The following is a 22,972-nucleotide window of genomic DNA, read 5'->3' on the forward strand; positions in this document are numbered from 1 at the left end:
TGCTGTTGCCCTTAGCAACAGCATTTCGGGTTCTCTACGTATTAAATCACTACATCTTGCTTCTTTCCATCTGAGCATTCCTAATACTAGGGAGACACCCAGTTTCTTAGCCTTTGGGCTTCTCTGTTCACTTTGTGTTTATTTTGTTACCCTATCACCTTCTGTGTATGTAATGTCATATTCCCCAGTCTGTCTGTGAGTTTATTTGTTTTGCATCCCTCACCGTTCAGACACCAGTACATTCCTGCTGGCACTGGTGTGCATAACATATTCAGCAGCCCAATACTCCTGTTGAAATTTTGTGGGAATATGGAGCATACCCCTCAAAATACGTTGCAACAGGTGGTCGATCAGGTGCAGGTCCTGATTCGACAATTTAATGATTTGTCCATTAAAATGCACACCTCGCAGGCCGCTGGCGGAGCTCCCGCAGCAGCAGTACCTTCAGGGGTTAAGGAGCCGAAAGTAAATCTCCCGGATCGTTTTTCTGGAGATCGCTCGCAGTTCTTTTGTTTCAAGGAGAGCTGCAAGCTATATTTCCAGCTTAGGCCTCAGTCTTCTGGGTCGGAGATTCAGCGGGTGGGCATAGTGATTTCCTTGCTACAAGGAGACCCACAGGTCTGGGCATATGGGTTGCAGCCTGACTGTCCGTCGCTTAAAAGTGTTGATGCTTTATTTACGGCACTGGGCATGTTGTATGATGACCCTGACAAGACGGCCTCAGCCGAGGCTCAGATTTCCTTCCTTAAGCAAGGGCGAAGGCCAGTTGAGGTTTATTGTACGGAGTTTCGGAGGTTGGCCCATGATACCCAGTGGAATGACCCAGCCCTGAGACACCAGTACCGAAGAGGTCTTTCTAACCAGTTAAAAGACCAACTGGTACAATGGCCCTCATTCCGAGTTGATCGCTCGCAAGCGGATTTTAGCAGATTTGCTCATGCTAAGCCGCCGCCTACTGGGAGTGAATCTTAGCATCTTAAAATTGCGAACGATGTATTCGCAATATTGCGATTACACACCTCGTAGCAGTTTCTGAGTAGCTCCAGACTTACTCGGCATCTGCGATCAGTTCAGTGCTTGTCGTTCCTGGTTTGACGTCACAAACACACCCAGCGTTCGCCCAGGCACTCCTCCGTTTCTCCGGCCACTCCTGCGTTTTTTCCGGAAACGGTAGCGTTTTTCCCCACACGCCCATAAAACGGCCTGTTTCCGCCCAGTAACACCCATTTCCTGTCAATCACATTACGATCGCCAGAACGATGAAAAAGCCGTGAGTAAAAATCCTAAGTGCATAGCAAATTTACTTGGCGCAGTCGCAGTGCGGACATTGCGCATTCGCATTAAGCGGAAAATCGCTGCGATGCGAAGAATTTTACCGAGCGAACAACTCGGAATGAGGGTCAATATCCCTTGCCTGATAGCTTGGATCAGCTCATGCAGTTATCCATTCGGGTGGATAGACGGCTGAGAGAGCGCAGGCTTGAAAGGGAGACCGAGGTTTCCTTCTTTCCCAAGGGAACCTCAGACTCTTAGGAATTTTCCGAGGAGCCTATGCAGATTGGGGCTACCCGCCTCTCCTCGCGTGAGAAGACGCGGAGGAGACAGCAGGGGTTATGTTTGTACTGTGGGAATAAAGGTCATGTGGTAGTATCATGCCCAGAAAAGCCGGAAAACTTCAGGGCCTGAGGGTGATGGGAAATATCCTGTCAGGCCAGAAGTCAGAATTTCCCAAGAAGACTTTTATCATTCCGGTGACCTTGAAGATCCTCGGTCAAACTGTCAAGACTGAGGCCTTTGTGGACAGTGGGGCCGACGGGGTTTTTATGGACCGCCAATTCGCCCTGAAACACTCTGTTCCCTTAGTACCCTTGGCATCGGAAATTGAGATTTGTGGGTTAAACGGGGAACCATTATCCCAGGGTAAAATTACCTCTTGCACTAGCCAGATTTCTTTGTCTATTGGAGCCACACACTCTGAAAAATTGTCCTTTTATGTGACTGTCTGTACTTTTGCCCCATTGGTGTTGGGGTTACCCTGGTTAAGGGCCCACAATCCTCAATTTGACTGGGTCTCTGGGGAGATTCTTAGTTGGGGTACTGATTGTTTCAGGAGTTGCTTGAGCCTTCCAGTCAGGCTTTCACAGCTAAGTTTGCCAGGATGTTATGCAGATTTTGCGGACGTGTTCTCCAAAAGAGTTTCAGAGGTACTACCTCCCTATCGCCCCTATGACTGTGCCATTGATTTATTGCCGAATGCTAAGCTTCCCAAGAGCAGGTTGTACTCCCTGTCACATCCTGAGACTCAGGCTATGGCAGAGTACATTCAGGAGAACTTGGCTAAGGGATTTATCAGACCTTCACAGTCTCCAGTTGGGTCGGGGTTCTTCTTCGTGGGTAAAAAGGACGGTTCGTTGCGACCCTGCATCGACTTCAGGGAATTGAACCGTATCACGATTAAAAACTCATATCCACTGCCTCTCATTTCGGTCTTGTTTGACCAGCTTCGTACTGCCACCATTTTTCCTAAGATTGACCTACGCGGTGCGTACAATCTAATCCGAATAAGAGAGGGGGATGAATGGAAGACTGCCTTTAATACTCACTCAGGGCATTATGAATATTTGGTGATGCCTTTTGGGCTCTGTAATGCCCCGGCAGTCTTCCAGGACTTCATGAACGTTGTGCTCAGGGAATATTTGGATAGATTCTTAGTTGTATACTTAGATGACATCCTAATCTTCTCCCATTCCCTGGAGGAACATCGGAAGCATGTACGCTTAGTCCTCCAGAAACTCAGAGACCACCCGCTTGGGGCGAAGCTGGAGAAGTGCGAATTTGAAGTTCAGCAAATCGCATTTCTAGGATATATTATCTCCCCAGAAGGTTTCCAAATGGAGGGTTCCAAGGTACAGGCAGTCCTGGATTGGGTGCAGTCCACTAGTTTGAAGGCGCTTCAGCGTTTTCTGGGCTTTGCGAATTTTTATAGACTATTTATCGCTGGATTTTCGTCTATAGTGGCGCCCTTGGTGGCACTCACTAAGAAAGGGGCGGATGTTGCTCACTGGTCTTGTGAGGCCAAAGCGGCTTTTGCCCGTCTCAAAAGGGCATTTGTCTCGGCCAAGGTGCTGCGACACCCAGATCCAGAGCGTCCTTTTGTGGTGGAGGTGGATGCCTCTGAGATGGGTATTGGGGCAGTGCTCTCTCAGATGGGGGTGTCTGATAATCGCCTTCATCCCTGTGCTTACTTTTCCTGTAAATTTTCGCCTGCCGAGATGAATTATGACGTGGGTAACCGGGAATTGTTGGCTATTAAGGATGCACTTGAGGAGTGGAGACACTGGCTTGAGGGGGCTAAGTTTGTGGTCTCAATTCTCACCGACCATAAGAATTTGGCATATTTAGAGTCAGCGAAGCGCCTCAATGCCAGGCAGGCACGATGGGCTTTGTTTTTTGCTCGCTTTAATTTTTTGATAACATATCGCCTTTGGTCAAAAAACATCAAGGCTGATGCGCTCTCGCGGAGTTTTGCTCCAATCCAGGAGACCACCGAGGAGCCATTGCCCATTGTGTCCCCATCATGTATTAAAGTGGGCATTACCCAGGACCTCTTGTCATTAGTCCTTAGAGCACAGGAGCAGGCTCCTCCAGACCTTCCGGTAGGTCTTTTGTTTGTGCCTCCTAGGTTAAGACAGCGAGTGTTCCTGGAATTCCATGCCAAGAAGTCGGCAGGTCACCCGGCTATTGCCAGAACTCGGGAGTTGCTATCTAGGGCGGTATGGTGGCCCTCGGTGGCTAGGGATGTGGATCAGTAAGTTCGGGCATGTGACATCTGTGCTCGAAATAAGACTCCTAGAGGGGTTCCTGTTGGCCCATTACATCCACTCTCTATTCCATCTAAGCCATGGAACCACATTTCAATGGATTTTGTGGTGGACTTGCCCAAATCCTCGGTGATGACAGCCATCTGGGTTGTCGTTGACAGGTTTTCGAAGATGGCGCACTTCGTTCCATTGGTTGGGCTGCCATCGGCCAGATGCCTGTCTGAATTATTTATGCTGCATGTTGTGCGCCTCCACGGGTTGCCACTTGATGTGGTCTCTGACCGCGGATCCCAGTTTGTGGCCAAATTCTGGAGGGCATTTTGTTCCGATCTCCAGATTTCTGTCAGCTTGTCGTCAGGCTACCATCCGCAGTCTAATGGGCAGACTGAAAGGGTGAACCAGTCCTTGGAGCAGTTCCTCAGGTGTTATGTCGCCAAGTGTCAGACTGACTGGGTTGCTCATCTGTCCATGGCGGAGTTTGCCTATAACAACGCGGCTCACTCTGCTACAGGGATCTCTCCCTTCCTTTGTGTGTATGGGCATCATCCTAAGGCCAATTCTTTTGACCCCCTGGACTCCACGCCTGGTGGTTCCTCTGTGGTTTCGGTCCTTAGAGGTATTTGGAGGAAAGTGAAGAAAGCCCTTGTGTCTGTGTCATGAGTGACCAAAAGGGTTTTTGATAAGCGGAAAAGACCCTGCAGCTTCAAATTAGGGGACTTCGTCTGGTTGTCTACCAAGAATTTGAAGTTGAGACAGCCATCTCATAAGTTAGGCCCCCGGTTCATCGGTCCTTATAAGATCACTAGAGTTATCAATCCGGTGGCATTTCAGTTAGATCTACCCCGTTCTTTGGGTATCAATAAAACATTTCATTGTTCCCTTTTAAAACGGGCGATTAGTAATCCTTCTTCCAGTGGAAGACCTTCCCCTCTTCTGATACGTGGCCAGAGGGAGTTTGTTGTTGAAAGGATTCTTGACTCCAAGATGGTTCGGGATCGGCTGTCAGTTTTGGTGCACTGGAAGGGGTATGGCCTGGAGGAGCGGTCGTGGGTGCGCAGTTCTGATCTTCATGCCCCCAGACTGTTACGCTCTTTCTTCTCGCAGTTCCCAGATAAACCCGGTGGTAGGGGTTCTTTGACCCCTCGTCAGAGGGGGGGTACTGTTAGGGTCTCCTGCTCTGTGCTGCCACGTCGTCATGGCAACCGGGAGACAAGTGCTAGCGGAGTAACCTGAGCGTAGCTGATACTCCGGTTCGGGTCTTTTGCTGTGCAGTGGTTACAGGCTCTGTGCACGGCAGGGGATCCGGTGCTGGTTTTTGTGCTCACAGTCTGTGAGGTCTGAGTGGGGCGTGGACAGCACCTGCTATATAAACCCTCTTCTCAGGTTAGGCAGATGCTGCTGAATCTTTGTTGGTTAGTCAGTTCCTGAAAGCTAGCTAGTACTGTGTAAACTTTGTATTTGTTTGTTGCTTACTGCAAATAGGCCTGGGGATTTGGTATTACACTCTGCCAATCCAGACCTAGCAGTAAGACTGGAGTCAGTCGTTTAACCTGCTGGGGTTCTTTTGCTACTCTGTGAACCTAGCAAGTTTGCGGCTGTATTCTCAGACTTGCCTGCCAAAATCCTTTCTCACTGTGCAAGGTGTTCAGGTGTCAGTTTAGTGGCAGTAAGCTGAACCAGTGCACTGCAAGTGAGGACTAGGATTGTGGAGACTTTCCTTGTGTCTATTATTCCATCTCTGACCAAGGAGTTTACTGCCACACCCGTTGGTAACCCTCTAGGGTTTTGCTGTTGCCCTTAGCAACAGCATTTCGGGTTCTCTACGTATTAAATCACTACATCTTGCTTCTTTCCATCTGAGCATTCCTAATACTAGGGAGACACCCAGTTTCTTAGCCTTTGGGCTTCTCTGTTCACTTTGTGTTTATTTTGTTACCCTATCACCTTCTGTGTATGTAATGTCATATTCCCCAGTCTGTCTGTGAGTTCATTTGTTTTGCATCCCTCACCGTTCAGACACCAGTACATTCCTGCTGGCACTGGTGTGCATAACAAGATGGAGGGAGAGAGAGAGAGAGAAGTGCGGAGATGGAGAGAGAGGGGGGAGACGACAGAGAGCGGAAGGAGTGGCAGAAGGTGGAAAAGCGGGGAGAGGTAGAGAGAGAGGGGGAGACTGAGTAAGTGAGAGAGGGGGGAAATGGAGAAACAGAGAGTTGGGAAGATGGATTGGGGGAAGATGGAGAGAGAGAAACAGAGAGAAGGGAGAGATGGGGCCAAGGCGGAGAGAGAGGACAGACAAAGAGAGAGAGAGAGAGAAGCTGCACAGCACTTTTCACTTGTAGTACTATAGCAGTGTTTTTTTCCTACCTGGCCTCTGGCTTGTACAATCCAGGGCTGATGCTGCACATGGAGATGGGCAGTGAGTGCCTATGCTTCCCTCGCATTTCACTTATGGCAGCAGGGACGTCAGAGAATGGGGGTGGAAATTGGAATGTAAGTATGAAACAGGAGTGAGGAGCTGAGAGAGCAGCCCCTCCTCCCCCTGTAGCCGGGCTGTCCTCCACAGTCTGTATTATTGAGTATGTGGGGAGGAGCAGGGAGAGTGGCCCCTCCTCCCCCTCTGGTCAGGCACTCAGCACACACCCTTCACCTGCAGCATGGCACAAAGTATGTGCTGGCGTGCTGCGCGACGTTACTGGCGGCCGGTGGAGAAGGTTCGGGCGGCGTCATAATGAGTCAGTGTGACTCATTATGAAGCCAACAGCTTTGGGCCCCTTCACTGCGTTGGGTCCCAGTGCAATGCACTAGTTGCACTGGCGCAAGTTCCGCCACTGGTGTAGCTATATTTTGAATGCATGCATTTATGTTAGCGTCTGGGGTCTTACCGGTACGCTGGGGCCGCGGGGCTTGCTTCACTGGCGGAGGAGGGCTGCCACGCCGGGTCCGTGCACAGCGGGAAGCGACGGTGGGGGGTCCGCTCGTGGCGGCGGTATGCAGTTGCAGCGGATCTCGCTTGTCCTAACGGTTGCTAGGAGACATGGGGCAGGGAGCTGAGTGCTGATTCAGGAAGGTCTGCCTCACTGGGCGCCACCATGTTGGAGACCAAAGTTGGAGCATATTGCAGGCTTCCTGTTTTTCCCAGCCAATCCAGGGAAAGATCTTCCTATAAAAGGGGGCTGGTTTAGGACAGGGACGCCAGTGCTTCAAGTTACAACTCTGTTGTAGGTGCTTTAGCCTGTGCTCCCAGGATCCTTGCCATGTTCTGGTTACTCCTAATTCTGCTAAGCCGTTTTCTCAGTTGCTGCTGCAGCCCTGCCGTTCCTAGCCTACTGCCGCCGGTGGAAGCGCTGCTGGAAAACCCGATCCAGTAAGAGCCTTATGGCACGGACGGTCCCGGGCTTTCCGCCTCGTTCTTCAGCCACGTCTTCAAAGCCATCATCCACAGTCCACAGTTCATTATCTACAGCCTTGTCTTTCAAGCCACAGTCCGCAGTTCTTCATCTTCAGCCGCGTCTTCAAAGCCACCATCCACAGTCTCCAGTTCAATATCTACAGCTTCGACTTTCAAGCCACAATCAGCAGTTCTTTATCTTCAGCCATGTCTTTAAAACTCCATGCACTGTCTACAGTTCATTACCCACAGCCTCGTCTTCCAAGTCACAGTCCGCAGTTTTTGTCTCCAAACCTCGTTTCTTAGTCATCGCTCACAAGTCACAGTCCTTTCCCTTTAGTCTCATTCTCAGGAACTGTTACTCATTGACTCATAGTCCCGCCTACATTTCCTATTTGATCCCTGTTCCATGAGAAGGAACTATATTCAGCCCCCACGCCTTCGTCATCCGCAGACATCTACTTCCCTGGGCAAGACCCAGCTGCCGGATCCCCAAATCCAGCCGAGCATGACACATTTATAGTTGTAATGATTATGGATGTTTGTAGCTTCTGCTAATGACTCCACTGTTACTAGAGCAGTAATTACACAATTCTAATTAATGTTATGTTAGGTGGCTAACACAGAGTAGCATAGAGATTATTTGCTTTCTCCCAGGAAGAAGTTGGAGTCAGAATTCTTCTCTGGGTGAATTAGATCACCTGAATTTGCGATGGTTTGGATTGAAGAATCCCCACATGCTATGAAAGATCATCATTAATGTTAATAAATGTAAACTATGCTATAATTTACTAAGTGGTGTGCAACATATTAACAAAAAAGTACATCTTATTTCTCAATGTCCCTGGCACATGTATAAATTGCATACTTTACTTGCCTACTTTTTGAACCTCCCCTACAGAAGATCATGGAGGGATATCCAAGGGCAAGTGTGGGGGACACCACCGTGAAATTCCATAATTTGCACCATCATGCAGTTGGGGGTTGTGCCATGAAGACAAGATTCACAGTGAATAGCTCCATCAAGGCCAAGCCCACTTCCCAATATAGAGGGGTGGGAAATTGGGAGAACAGATATTGGGGGTAATTCTGAGTTGATCGCAGCTTCAAGTTTGTTAGCAATTGGGCAAAACCATGTGCACTGCAGGGAGGCAGATATAACATGTGCAGAGAGAGTTATATTTGGGTGCGGTGTGTTCAATCTGCAATTTAAATTGCAGTGTAAAAATAAAGCAGCCAGTATTTACCCTGCACAGAAACAAAATAACCCACCCAAATCTAACTCTCTCTGCACATGTTATATCTGCCCCCCCCCCCCTGCAGTGCACATGGTTTTGCCCAACTGCTAAAAAATTTCCTGCTGCGATCAACTTGGAATTACCCCCATTCTTTCATACGGATGTGAGAGTACCTGCACAAAATATATATATGTTAAATTGGAGCATAATCATATTACATAACTTCTTATTATAAAATATAAAGTGAATGTTTGCAATATAAAGTATTTAGGTTGTGCATGATACAAATGTATTACCACAAAGAACCCTATTTACTTTTCTGTCTGTGGCTTACAATGTGACAGCTAACCAGTGAAAGCCTTTGTAGAAACTCAGACAAACCTACTCCTACTGTGTATTCAGAAGTGTTTTATCGGCATAGATGGGAGATTGTTAACAATAGTTTCATTCTCCACATAAGCATAGGGACACACCCAGAATACCACAAGGCTATGCATTACTTGCTTTGTTTCATCTTTTGGATAAAGGCAGATCCCTGCTACAGGGCCAAAATAAACTGCAAAGAATAACTCACTTCTTAGTATTGACTGGATATTACTGTATATAAATACCTACTGTTCACAAGTGCCTGTACCACTACTTACCATTGTTTAGTAAAGAATTGAGGAATTATAACTTAACATTAAAGATGAAAAGAAAATGTAAACCAGGAAGTAAATGTGATGTTTTCCCCCCCAAAGAGTATTCATACAATTGAAGGTATTTATGTTAAGCACTGAAAACAGAAAATGTATGTGATATATTACATGGTCATTTTTGTCACTGTCATATTTCGTAAGAAAAGGGATTCCCCATTCCTAGATATTTTAGATACCACTATGTTCAGTGCTTTAATCCAAAACTCATCTTAGATAAAGTGCTACTTCTCTACATGAATATTAATGCTGCTCAGCACTTTTGGAACTCCCTGCCCCGCTTGGCCAGACACATCTCCAACATCCAATCTTTCAAGCACTTGACCAAAATATTCCTTTATACCCACTAGACTGCACATTTCTCTTGCTCGGCTTGTCCCTTTCTATACTTTCCCTTATCCATTCCTGCCCCATCATAAACTTTTCCATCCTTTCACTCCACCTTCCCCTTCCGCTACTTTCCCTCCACCACTATTATCTCCATTGGTTTTTTCACATCTCTTATACATACTCCTGTCTCCTGGATTGTCTTCCTTTGTTCCAGTTATGTCTAAGAACTTTCTTGACTTTTGTATTGTCTTATATTGTTTTTTTTTTTTTACTGCTGCTATTATTTCTTTTGCCCCTTTGTTGTTGAAAGTTCAGTGTGCTACCGTGCAGATGCCATGTTGCTACTCTTCCAGGGAAGCATCATTCCCTGTAACAAGTTGGCCTCTAAGACTACTATTCAGCATTTGCGGAGACATCGTACACAACTTAGGAAATGGTTCTTCACGGTAAGAGCGATTAAGATTTGGAACTCCCTGCCGGAGAAGGTAATAATGGCGGACTCTGTAAATGGATTTAAAAACGGATTGGACAAATTTCTAATTGGAAAATGTATCCAGGGCTATAGCATTTAACATATTGACATTAAATTATCTGGGAGTGGTAAGATTCATAGGTGTCAATTGGTACTAGACCATTACTCCAGCAGGCGCATTATAATATAAACAGACTAAAACAGAATACAGGTTAAACCCGATGGGCATTTTGCCTCTTTTCAACCTTACTGACTATGCAACTATGTAACTATGTAATCTTGGCACTGTGTGAGAGTGCCACAACGGAATACAGGAGTCTTCCACTAAGCTCCAGTGAGACCTGCAATTACCTGCTGTTCCTCAAGGTTTTCCAGCATCCTGCACCGCTACCTGGTACTTACATACACTCACCACCTGGTGAATTGTATGACACTGGGGAAGTTCCACTCCATTTACAAGTCTGTTTAACAGTGAGTATGACTGTACCTGTTTTATCTTCAATAAACCACTCCACTGATTAAGTAACTGGGCTGTTCTTAGTTATAAGGAATCTGAAGGTGTATATACAAACTCTACAATATCCTCAAGCCTATACATGCATATTTCCAGCACTGTAATAGCCCTGCTGTGTACTAATCCCACTGCTCTGATTCAAGCCTGTACACACATACAGTACACTGTTAATTATTGAATTCAGGTGTTTCAATCAAACCCTTTGCCACAGGTGTATAAAATCAAGCATCTAGCCATGCAGTCTCCATTTGCAAACATTTGTGATACAAAATGGGTTGTTCTGAAGAGCTCAGTGACTTTAAGCGTGGTACTGTGATAGGATGACACCTTTGCAATTAGACTGTTCGTGAAATTTCATCCCTGCTAGATATTCCACGGTCAACTGTAAGTGATATTATTAGAAAGTGGAAGCATTCAGGAACAACAGCAACTGAGCCACAAAGTGGAAGACCACGTTAAATCCCAGAGCATGGCCAATAACTGCCAAGGCCCATGGTGCGTAAAAGTCGCCAACGCTCTACTGACTGTTATGCACACCAGTGCCTGCAGGAAAGTACTGGTGTTTGAACTGTTATGCAAAACAAATGGACTCACAGACAGACTGGGGAATATGACATAACGTACACAGAAGGTGATAGGGTAACAAAATACACACAAGGTGAACAGAGAAGCCCAGAGGCTAAGGAACTGGGTATCTCCCTTGTATTAGAACTGCTCAGATGGGAAAAGCAAGATGTTGTGTTTTAATACGTAGAGAACCCGAAATGCTGTTGCTAAGGGCAACAGCAAAACCCTAAAGGGTTACCAACGGGTGTGGCAGTAAACTCCTTGGTCAGAGATGGAATGATAGACACAAGGAGAGTCTCCACAATCCTAATTCTCACTTGCAGTGCACAGGTTCAGCTTACTGCCACTAAACTGACCCCTGACACCTAGCACAGTGAGACAGAATTAGACAGGCAAGTCTTAGAATACAGCCGCAAACTTGCTAAGTTCACAGAGTAGTAACAGAACCCCAGCAAGCTAAACGACTGACTCCAGTCTTACTGCTAGGTCTGGATTGGCAGAGTGTAATACCAAATCCCCAGGCCTATTTGCAGTAAGCAACAAACAAATACAAAGCTACACAGTACTGGTTAACTTTCAGGAACTGACTAACCAACAAAGATTCAGCAGCATCTGCTTACCCTGAGAAGAGGCCTTATAAAGCAGGTGCTGTCCACGCCCCACTCAGACCTCACAGACTGTGAGCACAAAAACCAGCACCGGATCCCCTGCTGTGCACAGAGCCTATAACCACTGCACAGCAAAAGACCCGAACCGGAGTATCAGCTGCGCTCAGGTTACTCCGCTAGCACTTGTCTCCCGGTTGCCATGACGACGTGGCAGCACAGGGCAGGAGACCCTAACAGTACCCCCCCTCTGACGAGGGGTCAAAGAACCCCTACCACCGGGTTTATCGGGGAACTGCGAGAAGAAAGAGCGTATCAGTCTGGGGGCATGAAGATCACAACTGCGCACCCACGACCGCTCCTCCGGGCCATACCCCTTCCAGTGCACCAAAAATGACAGCCGACCCCGAACCACCTTGGAGTCAAGAATCCTTTCAACAACAAACTCCCTCTGGCCACGTATCAGAAGAGGGGAAGGTCTTCCACTGGAAGAAGGATTACTAATCGCCCGTTTTAAAAGGGAACAATGAAATGTTTTATTGATACCCAAAGAACGGGGCAGATCTAACTGAAATGCCACCGGATTGATAACCCTGGTGATCTTATAAGGGCCGATGAACCGGGGGCCTAACTTATGAGATGGCTGTCTCAACTTCAAATTCTTGGTAGGCAACCAGACGAAGTCTCCTAATTTGAAGCTGCAGGGTCTTTTCCGCTTATCAAAAACCCTTTTGGTCACTAATGACACAGACACAAGGGCTTTCTTCACTTTCCGCCAAATACCTCTAAGGACCGAAACCACAGAGGAACCACCAGGCGTGGAGTCCAGGGGGTCAAAAGAATTGGCCTTAGGATGATGCCCATACACACAAAGGCAGGGAGAGATCCTTGTAGCAGAGTGAGCCGCGTTGTTATAGGCAAACTCCGCCATGGACAGATGAGCAACCCAGTCAGTCTGACACTTGGAGACATAACACCTGAGGAACTGCTCCAAGGACTGGTTCACCCTTTCAGTCTGCCCATTAGACTGCGGATGGTAGCCTGACGACAAGCTGACAGAAATCTGGAGATCGGAACAAAATGCCCTCCAGAATTTGGCCACAAACTGGGATCCGCGGTCAGAGACCACATCAAGTGGCAACCCGTGGAGACGCACAACATGCAGCATAAATAATTCAGACAGGCGTCTGGCCGATGGCAGCCCAACCAGTGGAACGAAGTGTGCCATCTTCGAAAACCTGTCAACGACAACCCAGATGGCTGTCATCCCCGAGGATTTGGGCAAGTCCACCACAAAATCCATTGAAATGTGGGTCCATGGCTTAGATGGGATAGAGAGTGGATGTAATGGGCCAACAGGAACCCCTCTAGGAGTCTTATTTTGGGCACAGATGTCACATGCCCGAACCCACTGATCCACATCCTTAGCCACCGAGGGCCACCACACCGCCCTAGATAGCAACTCCCGAGTTCTGGCAATACCCGGGTGACCTGCCGACTTCTTGGCATGGAATTCCAGGAACACTCGCTGTCTTAACCTAGGAGGCACAAACAAAAGACCTACCGGAAGGTCTGGAGGAGCCTGCTCCTGTGCTCTAAGGACTAATGATAAGAGGTCCTGGGTAATGCCCACTTTAATACATGATGGGGAAACAATGGGCAACGGCTCCTCGGTGGTCTCCTGGATTGGAGCAAAACTCAGCGAGAGCGCATCAGCCTTGATGTTTTTTGACCCAGGGCGATATGTTATCAAAAAATTAAAGCGAGCAAAAAACAAAGCCCATCATGCCTGCCTGGCATTGAGACGCTTTGCTGACTCTAAATATGCCAGATTCTTATGGTCAGTGAGAATTGAGACCACAAACTTAGCCCCCTCAAGCCAGTGTCTCCACTCCTCGAGTGCATCCTTAATAGCCAACAATTCCCGGTTACCCACGTCATAATTTATCTCGGCAGGCGAAAATTTACGGGAAAAGTAAGCACAGGGATGAAGGCGATTATCAGACACTCCCATCTGAGAAAGCACTGCCCCAATACCCATCTCAGAGGCATCCACCTCCACCACAAAAGGACGCTCTGGATCTGGGTGTCGCAGCACCTTGGCCGAAACAAATGCCCTTTTGAGACGGGCAAAAGCCGCTTTAGCCTCACAAGACCAGTGAGCAACATCCGCCCCTTTCTTAGTGAGTGCCACCAAGGGCGCCACTATAGACGAAAATCCAGCGATAAATCGTCTATAAAAATTCGCAAAGCCCAGGAAACGCTGAAGCGCCTTCAAACTAGTGGGCTGCACCCAATCCAGGACTGCCTGTACCTTGGAACCCTCCATTTGGAAACCTTCTGGGGAGATAATATATCCTAGAAATGCGATTTGCTGAACTTCAAATTCGCACTTCTCCAGCTTCGCCCCAAGCCGGTGGTCTCTGAGTTTCTGGAGGACTAAGCGTACATGCTTCCGATGTTCCTCCAGGGAATGGGAGAAGATTAGGATGTCATCTAAGTATACAACTAAGAATCTATCCAAATATTCCCTGAGCACATCATTCATGAAATCCTGGAAGACTGCCGGGGCATTACAGAGCCCAAAAGGCATCACCAAATATTCATAATGCCCTGAGTGGGTATTAAAGGCAGTCTTCCATTCATCCCCCTCTCTTATTCGGATTAGATTGTACGCACCGCGTAGGTCAATCTTAGAAAAAATGGTGGCAGTACGAAGCTGGTCAAACAAGACCGAAATGAGAGGCAGTGGGTATGAGTTTTTAATCGTGATACGGTTCAATTCCCTGAAGTCGATGCAGGGTCTCAACGAACCGTCCTTTTTACCCACGAAGAAGAACCCCGACCCAACTGGAGACTGTGAAGGTCTAATAAATCCCTTAGCCAAGTTCTCCTGAATGTACTCTGCCATAGCCTGAGTCTCAGGACGTGACAGGGAGTACAACCTGCTCTTGGGAAGCTTAGCATTTGGCAACAAATCAATGGCACAGTCATAGGGGCGATGGGGAGGTAGTACCTCTGCAACTTTTTTGGAGAACACGTTCGCAAAATCTGCATAACACCCTGGCAATCCTGGCAAACTTAGCTGCGAGAGCCTGACTGGAAGGCTCAAGCAACTCCTGAAACAATCAGTACCCCAACTAAGAATCTCCCCAGAGACCCAGTCAAATTGAGGATTGTGGGCCCTTAACCAGGGTAACCCCAACACCAATGGGGCAAAAGTACAGACAGTCACATAAAAGGACAATTTTTCAGAGTGTGTGGCTCCAATAAACAAAGAAATCTGGCTAGTGCAAGAGGTAATTTTACCTTGGGATAATGGTTCCCCGTTTAACCCACAAATCTCAATTTCCGATGCCAAGGGTACTAAGGGAACAGAGTGTTTCAGGGCGAATTGGCGGTCCATAAAAACCCCGTCGGCCCCACTGTCCACAAAGGCCTCAGTCTTGACAGTTTGACCGAGGATCTTCAAGGTCACCGGAATGATAAAAGTCTTCTTGGGAAATTCTGACTTCTGGCCTGACAGGATATTTCCCATCACCCTCAGGCCCTGAAGTTTTCCGGCTTTTCTGGGCATGATACTACCACATGACCTTTATTCCCACAGTACAAACACAACCCCTGCTGTCTCCTCCGCGTCTTCTCGCGCGAGGAGAGGCGGGTAGCCCCAATCTGCATAGGCTCCTCGGAAAATTCCTCAGAGTCTGAGGTTCCCTTGGGAAGGAAGGAAATCTCAGTCTCCCTTTCAAGCCTACGCTCTCCCAGCCGTCTATCCACCCGGATGGATAACTGCATGAGCTGATCCAAGCTATCAGGCAAGGGATATTGTACCAGTTGGTCCTTTATCTGGTTAGAAAGACCTCTTCGGTACTGGTGTCTCAGGGCTGGGTCATTCCACTGGGTATCATGGGCCAACCTCCGAAACTCCGTACAGTAAACCTCAACTGGCCTTCGCCCTTGCTTAAGGATCGAAATCTGAGCCTCGGCTGAGGCCGTCTTGTCAGGGTCATCATACAACATGCCCAGTGCCGTAAAAAAAGCATCAACACTTTTAAGCGACGGACAGTCAGGCTGCAACCCATATGCCCAGACCTGTGGGTCTCCTTGTAGCAAGGAAATCACTATGCCCACCCGCTGAATCTCCGACCCAGAAGACTGAGGCCTAAGCCGGAAGTATAGCTTGCAGCTCTCCTTGAAACAAAAGAACTGCGAGCGATCTCCAGAAAAACGATCCGGGAGATTTACTTTCGGCTCCTTAACCCCTGCAGGTGCTGCTGCTGCGGGAGCTCCGCCAGCAGCCTGGGAGGTGTGCATTTTAATGGACAAATCATTAAATTGTCGAGTCAGGACCTGCACCTGATCGACCACCTGTTGCAACGTATTTTGAGGGGTATGCTCCATATTCCCACAAAATTTCAACAGGAGTATTAGGCTGCTGAATATGTTATGCACACCAGTGCCTGCAGGAAAGTACTGGTGTTTGAACTGTTATGCAAAACAAATGGACTCACAGACAGACTGGGGAATATGACATAACGTACACAGAAGGTGATAGGGTAACAAAATACACACAAGGTGAACAGAGAAGCCCAGAGGCTAAGGAACTGGGTATCTCCCTTGTATTAGAACTGCTCAGATGGGAAAAGCAAGATGTTGTGTTTTAATACGTAGAGAACCCGAAATGCTGTTGCTAAGGGCAACAGCAAAACCCTAAAGGGTTACCAACGGGTGTGGCAGTAAACTCCTTGGTCAGAGATGGAATGATAGACACAAGGAGAGTCTCCACAATCCTAATTCTCACTTGCAGTGCACAGGTTCAGCTTACTGCCACTAAACTGACCCCTGACACCTAGCACAGTGAGACAGAATTAGACAGGCAAGTCTTAGAATACAGCCGCAAACTTGCTAAGTTCACAGAGTAGTAACAGAACCCCAGCGAACTAAACGACTGACTCCAGTCTTACTGCTAGGTCTGGATTGGCAGAGTGTAATACCAAATCCCCAGGCCTATTTGCAGTAAGCAACAAACAAATACAAAGCTACACAGTACTGGTTAACTTTCAGGAACTGACTAACCAACAAAGATTCAGCAGCATCTGCTTACCCTGAGAAGAGGCCTTATAAAGCAGGTGCTGTCCACGCCCCACTCAGACCTCACAGACTGTGAGCACAAAAACCAGCACCGGATCCCCTGCCGTGCACAGAGCCTATAACCACTGCACAGCAAAAGACCCGAACCGGAGTATCAGCTGCGCTCAGGTTACTCCGCTAGCACTTGTCTCCCGGTTGCCATGACGACGTGGCAGCACAGGGCAGGAGACCCTAACACTGACTCCATAGCTGAAGAGTTTCAAACTTCTGCTGGAATGAATGTAAGCACAAAAACTGTGCGTTGGGAGCTTAATGGAATGGGTTTCCATGCCCGAGCAGCTGCATGCAAGCCTCACATCACCAAGTCCAATGCCAAGCGTCAGATGGAGTGGTGTAAAGCACACCGACACTGGACTGTGGAGCAGTGGAAACGTGTTCTGTGGAGTGATGAATCATGCTTCTCTGTTTGGCAGTCAAATGAGCAAGTCTGGATTTGGCGGATGCTGGGAGAACATTACCTGTCTGACTGCATTATGCCAACTGTGAAATTTGGTGGAGAAGGGATAATTGTATGGGGCTGTTTTTCAGGGTTTGGGCTAGGCCCCTTATCTCCAGTGAAGGGCAATCATAATGTTTCAGCATACCAAGACATTTTGGACAATGCTATGTTTTGTGCTAACAATTTGGGGAAGGCCCTTTGCTATTCCAACATGACTGTGCCCCAGTGCACAAAGCAAGGCCTATAAAGACACGGGCCAGTATTTACTAAAAGTCCGAGTTTGGTCGATTTGTGTTTTTTTTTTCTAAGTCCCAATCCGGGAATTCACTAAGCACCAATCTCGGCAGTGTTTGGTCTATTCGTAATGGTTTGAATGACAACGTCCCGAAATACGAATGAATAGACCATCGGTCAAACGCGGCTGTTATTTCATAGAATACGGGAATTCACTATTCATTCGTATTTGGGTGTTAGTCTCTGAGGGCTCAAATGCGGTCGTATTTTTTTGCGATTCGTTAAAAAAAGCGGCAAAAAAAAAGACCTGCTTTTTTCAGTCGTGTTTACATGTGTTGCAAATAAAAAATCACTCACACTTGAATGAGGATGCCTATAAAAGGATGTTAGGCCCATTTCAAAACACCTACACTCAGAAATGGCAGCAGGACTGTGGGCCAGTGATCTTTTGTGTGCTGTGGGATTCCTCAGACTCAGACATCAGCCTGTAAGTACCCAGGGCCAAGAAACTCAACATGGTCAGCAGGTTGTACAGGTTCCGCGAAGGCTGCGCAGGCCTCATTTTTTTAGGGGGCGTTTAAACTTGAACGCATTGTCCGATGATAAGGTCATACAGATGTTCCGTCTAAATCGTAACAACATTTTCCGTCTGTATGACCTTGTCAAACTGGGCCTAGACCCTGAGACAGCACGCTCTCGCCCTATCTCAGGCCTGCACAAACTCCTGGCTGTGTTGCACTTTATGGCTACTGGCAGCTTTCAGGCTGTGTCTGGGGATGTCATAGGAATCTCACAGCCCACATTTTCCAGAATCTTAACACAGGTGATGTATACCTAACAACCTCTTCTGTTTTGTGTTTGTTTTAATTTTTTGGTGGCCAGTTCTGTCCTAAAATCTCAAGTCTATTGTTCTTTAAAATGTTCACACAGGTTTTGGCTGTTTTGCAGCCACACATCGAGGCCTCAATCTGCTTCCCTACCCAGGAGTCTCAGTGGCATGCTGTCAGGGTAGATTTCTATGAGCTGGCTGGCATGCCCAATGTGTTTGGAGCCATAGATTGCACACACATTCAGCTGAGACCACCTAGGGGCAGGCAGCACATATATACAAACCGCCATTTTCAACACTCCACAAATGTGCAGGTGGTTTGTGATGCAAATCTCAAAATAATGAGTGTTGTTGCTGGTTACCCTGGGGGCTGCCATGACTCCTTCATCCTCAGTCAGTCATCCCTCTTTGATAAGTTTGAGGATGGACAAATGCCAGATGGATGGCTGCTGGGTATGTAATTTGATATGTGTAGGTCTGCGTATACTTTGCCCAAATACAGGTGCAGATGTATTAACCTGTAGAAGGCATAAGGAAGTGAGAAACCAGTGATCTGTGCAAGGTGATAAAGGCACCAGCCAATCTGCTCCAATATGTAAATGAACATTTAGGATCAGATTGTCTGCTGCCTTTATTACCTTGCACATATCACTGGTTTTTCACTTCCTTATGCCTTCTACAGGTTAATACATCTGCCCCACAGTGTGTTACTTATGCGTTGCTGTATCTTCACATAAATCACGTTACTATATCTGTCTTTTAGGTGATGGAGGATATGGCTGTTTCTCTTGGCTTCTAACTCCATTGTCCCGACCTGATACCCCTGCTGAACACAATTTCAATCATGCACATAAGTCCACGCGGAATGTGATAGAAAGATGTTTTGGTGTGCTGAAATCTAGGTTTCGGTGTCTGGATAAGTCTGGTGGACTTTTGTTGTATAGTCCCTCCAAGGTGACTCAAATTGTGTTCTGCTGCTGCTTTCTTCATAACATGTGTTTGCAACAACACCTGCCACATGTTGAGGAGGAGGAGGAGGAGGAGGAAGAAAGCAGCCAGCAAGCAGAGGAATTAGAGACATCTGGTGATACTTGGAGTACTGATGTAGGGAGGCAGGTTAAGCAACACATCATGAATAGCTATTTCTAAGGTAAGCTTGGTTTGCTTATTTCATTTGTTGTGTCTTCATAAATAGATGTTTTGTTTTTTTGGTAAAAATCCATTACTCAGAATGTGTCTGTCTCCTTGACACATACAAACATACCCTCGCTATATGGTCAACAAATGTTGCATGTGTATTGTGTGTCTTTTTAATATCAAAACCACAGATTATGAGTGGCATGCATTAAGTCTGGATAAGTGTTTGAAATCTTACAGTGCTAATTTCTTACAAGCCCACATCATCCATTTAGTATTTCACTTTATCATTGTGTGTAATGTCCTAATGCACAGGTTCACAAACTCGGCCCACACAAAGTGCATGTTTTTCTCGTAACCCAGTAGAAGCACAGGTGTATGAATTACTCACAGACATATGTAAAAAGGTTCACAGGTGGAGCTAATTATGTCACTTGTGATTCTGTGAGTAGACCTGCAAAACATGCACTGTGTGGGTTCCTGATGGCCGAGTTTGAGAACCTGTGTTCCCAAAAAACTATCCTCAACATATAATATGTTTGCCTTGAGGAATACATGTGTCCCTATGTGTGACGCAACATCATATTTAAGACTCACAAACTTACTGTAATCAGGATTAATTTATTTCCTAATGTTTGATGCTGGAAACTTGATGATGTGTAAGTAAATACACAGTTTGCCACACATATACATTATTATAAACAGATTTTTTTTTGTAAAAGTACATATTTGTTTGTTTCAGCATCATGTGTAAAAACATGCTTAATAATTTTTAGCACACACAAACCTGTCCCAACAATACTGACATTCATTTGTACAATGTTTTTCCAAAAAAACAAAGGCAACATATTACAAGCTTTTTATGCCACTCAATTGTGTTAATCTTGTAATGTTGTATAGATAAGATAGCTAAGATATGTATCACTAACATTGTAATTTGGATTGTCTGCAGGCAAAAAGAGTAATGATTAGAAAAAAATCAAGTGGTCAGTTTACTTCCTGCTAAAGACATTCTGCCTGGCTGGCAATTATTGTATCTGCAGGCAAAGAGAATGATTGGAATCTAGAAAGAGTAATGATTAGAAAAAAATCAAGTGGTCAGTTTACTTCCTGCTAACATGTATGTGTGGCTCCATCAACATTTTCCTCCTCCAATACCCAAAATAAATGAAAAGGAATAAATGTGCGTACTATTTTTCTCAATTAATTTGGTGCACTTATAATTAATGATGTTTAAAAAAGGGGCAAGGAGCTAAGTGTAATATTTTGTAAAGCATCAAAAACACTTGCTAACTTTAATTATCACAAATGTCTAACTTTTTTTTGTTACGTTTTTTTTGGTGGCTGCTTGTCCTGCCCTTTGCCTTTAGCACTGTCATGTTGGCGTGCTCTGGTGGACCATCTTGGTGGTGATGAGACTGGCGTGATATTTGGAGTAGTCGTACCAGAACTGCTGGTTGTTTGCTGTTGGTGCATGCATCTGAGTGTTTCATTCAGGTTAGTGAGGGTGACATTGAGTTCACGTGTAGCAGCATTTTGATTGTCTACTATTCTGAATAAGCTTTCATTAATCTTTTGACTGTTTTGAAAAATGCTCATATAACTTTGCTGTTGTCTGTGCTGTTCTTCCATTAGTCTGTGCTGTTCTTCCATTATGCGCTGTAAGTTGCCCATGACCTGTGCAATGTCTGTACGCATGAGTTCCATGGTATTGCCTATTCTGGTTGTTTGCTCATTTTGTCCACTCAGATTTCTAGAGATTCTTCTGAGGTGAGATGGTAGGCTTGCAAACATTTGTGTCTGCTTACGCAGGCAATCTTCATTAGTGGCCTGCTGTCTAGCCCAAATAGTTCCTGGTGTTGTTGGGCTGTGTTGTGGTGGGGGTGGTGTGCTTTGCAGTGGTGGTGTACTCACAGGTGCTGGGGACTCATTCCTTGCATTAATGGCTGCATTTCTAAGATGTTTGTCTCCTCCATGTCACTGTGTTGGTGTTGTTGCGGAGGGATGCTGTTCCCAGGACTCGAAGCTGAAATGTTAAACATATCTCCGTTAGCTATCCATATGGTTGTGAAATGAAAACAAAACACTACACATGGAACACATGTCACTCACTGTTGGTTTCAACTATTCTGCCTAGCAACATCATCACTCATTGCTTAAATACATACATATGCCTGCTTGTGGCAAATGTGTCTGGTTACTTAATTGTGAAAGCAAACACTTTAGTTTTATTGTAGCTCACACATACTCCAGCATAAAATAAACATTGTAATACATAATGTGTTACCTTATAGCTTTGTTCAAACAAACATAGTAATGTTTTTGTAGGTATTTTGCAATGTTACCTTAAGCACACATGAGATTTTTGGAAAAACAAACTTACTTTTTACAAACAAACCAACATGCTTTTTTGTTGCAGCATCTTACACCCAATGTCATACTGTATGACTCAAGTGGACATACATATCTTTAATGGATGTGGACAAGGCCATTTAGTTTGGATTCCATTTCAGCTTTTACTTACTGCGGTAAGTATTTTTGTTTTGGATGTGTTTGGACTTAATGCGGTTATGACTGATTATGATTATGTCCTGACATTTTACACTTTTTTTCCAGTTTGATACTCACAATCAAGATGAGGGGAGTGTGGATGACGTCTTGGAGGTGTGTCCAAAATTTGGAGTGGGAGGACAGAACATACGGACGATAATCTTCGTGGCGGGGTAGCCTGCTGTGTTTGTGGCGGGACAGACGACCTTGCTTTCTTTTCGGCCACAGGTTTCTTGTGGTGATGTCTAACAGAAGAGCCACTTCTGCTGCTCCATACTTCTTTTGATGGACCTTTTAATGAAAGTGCAATTTTGTTATGCCCATTCCTTTACAAGCATACCCTATACTACAATGGACACTTTACCTGCTTCCGCAGCGTCATCATCATCAGATGTGTTAGGATTTACTGGCCGACGAGTAGTACTGCTTTTTTCCGACACTGTATAAAATGAAATATATTCATAAATCATGCTATTGTGTATACATCCACCCATTATGCTTATAAACATTTATACCTTTAGAAATGCTTGGTTTTTATTTTACAAAAACATAAGGAGCAGAAATACCAAAACAAATAATAAAAATTTTAAAAATATGCACTATGGCAACATCAAGACAGGCAAACATGTACAGGACACTGACATAGGCCACAAGTTAAAGGAATGGGTTTTTTTGGGGGGGGGGGAAACAAATTAATTTTGAATTGTTTTTAAAAATAATACAGATGCAATATCTAATTGGCTCTGTGATGTGGTACTCCAAATACACATTACCACTATATGACCACACAAAAAACCCAGCAAATGTTAAGATTTTAAAAAATGCAGTATGGTGTCACGGAACAAATAGAAGCAAAAAAAAAAAAAAACTTATATACAAAAAAAACCCTTCTGTAAAGATGACCTTACACATGTAAGTGGTTTACAAACCACTTTCCAGTACTCCAGCCTCTAACATGACAACGACTTATTTTAATTCTAAAAAACATGGAACACATAT

At 45.8% G+C, this 22,972-nt stretch overlaps 2 long non-coding RNA genes across 2 annotated transcripts; one reads left to right on the plus strand and one right to left on the minus strand.

The window, feature by feature from the left end:
* Window positions 1-20,721: 20,721 nt before the first annotated feature.
* Window positions 20,722-22,127, plus strand: LOC134935312 (uncharacterized). Its single transcript, XR_010180047.1, has 3 exons — window positions 20,722-20,920; window positions 21,843-21,951; window positions 22,040-22,127. It is a non-coding gene; the product is annotated as an uncharacterized LOC134935312 (long non-coding RNA).
* On the minus strand, window positions 21,310-22,407 carry LOC134935311 (uncharacterized). Its single transcript, XR_010180046.1, has 3 exons — window positions 22,338-22,407; window positions 22,052-22,264; window positions 21,310-21,449 (listed from the first exon to the last, which is right to left on the minus strand). It is a non-coding gene; the product is annotated as an uncharacterized LOC134935311 (long non-coding RNA).
* Between the last annotated feature and the right edge of the window lie 565 nt (window positions 22,408-22,972).

Source organism: Pseudophryne corroboree, chromosome 6 (assembly GCF_028390025.1).
Source record: "Pseudophryne corroboree isolate aPseCor3 chromosome 6, aPseCor3.hap2, whole genome shotgun sequence".
Lineage (NCBI taxonomy): Eukaryota > Metazoa > Chordata > Amphibia > Anura > Myobatrachidae > Pseudophryne > Pseudophryne corroboree.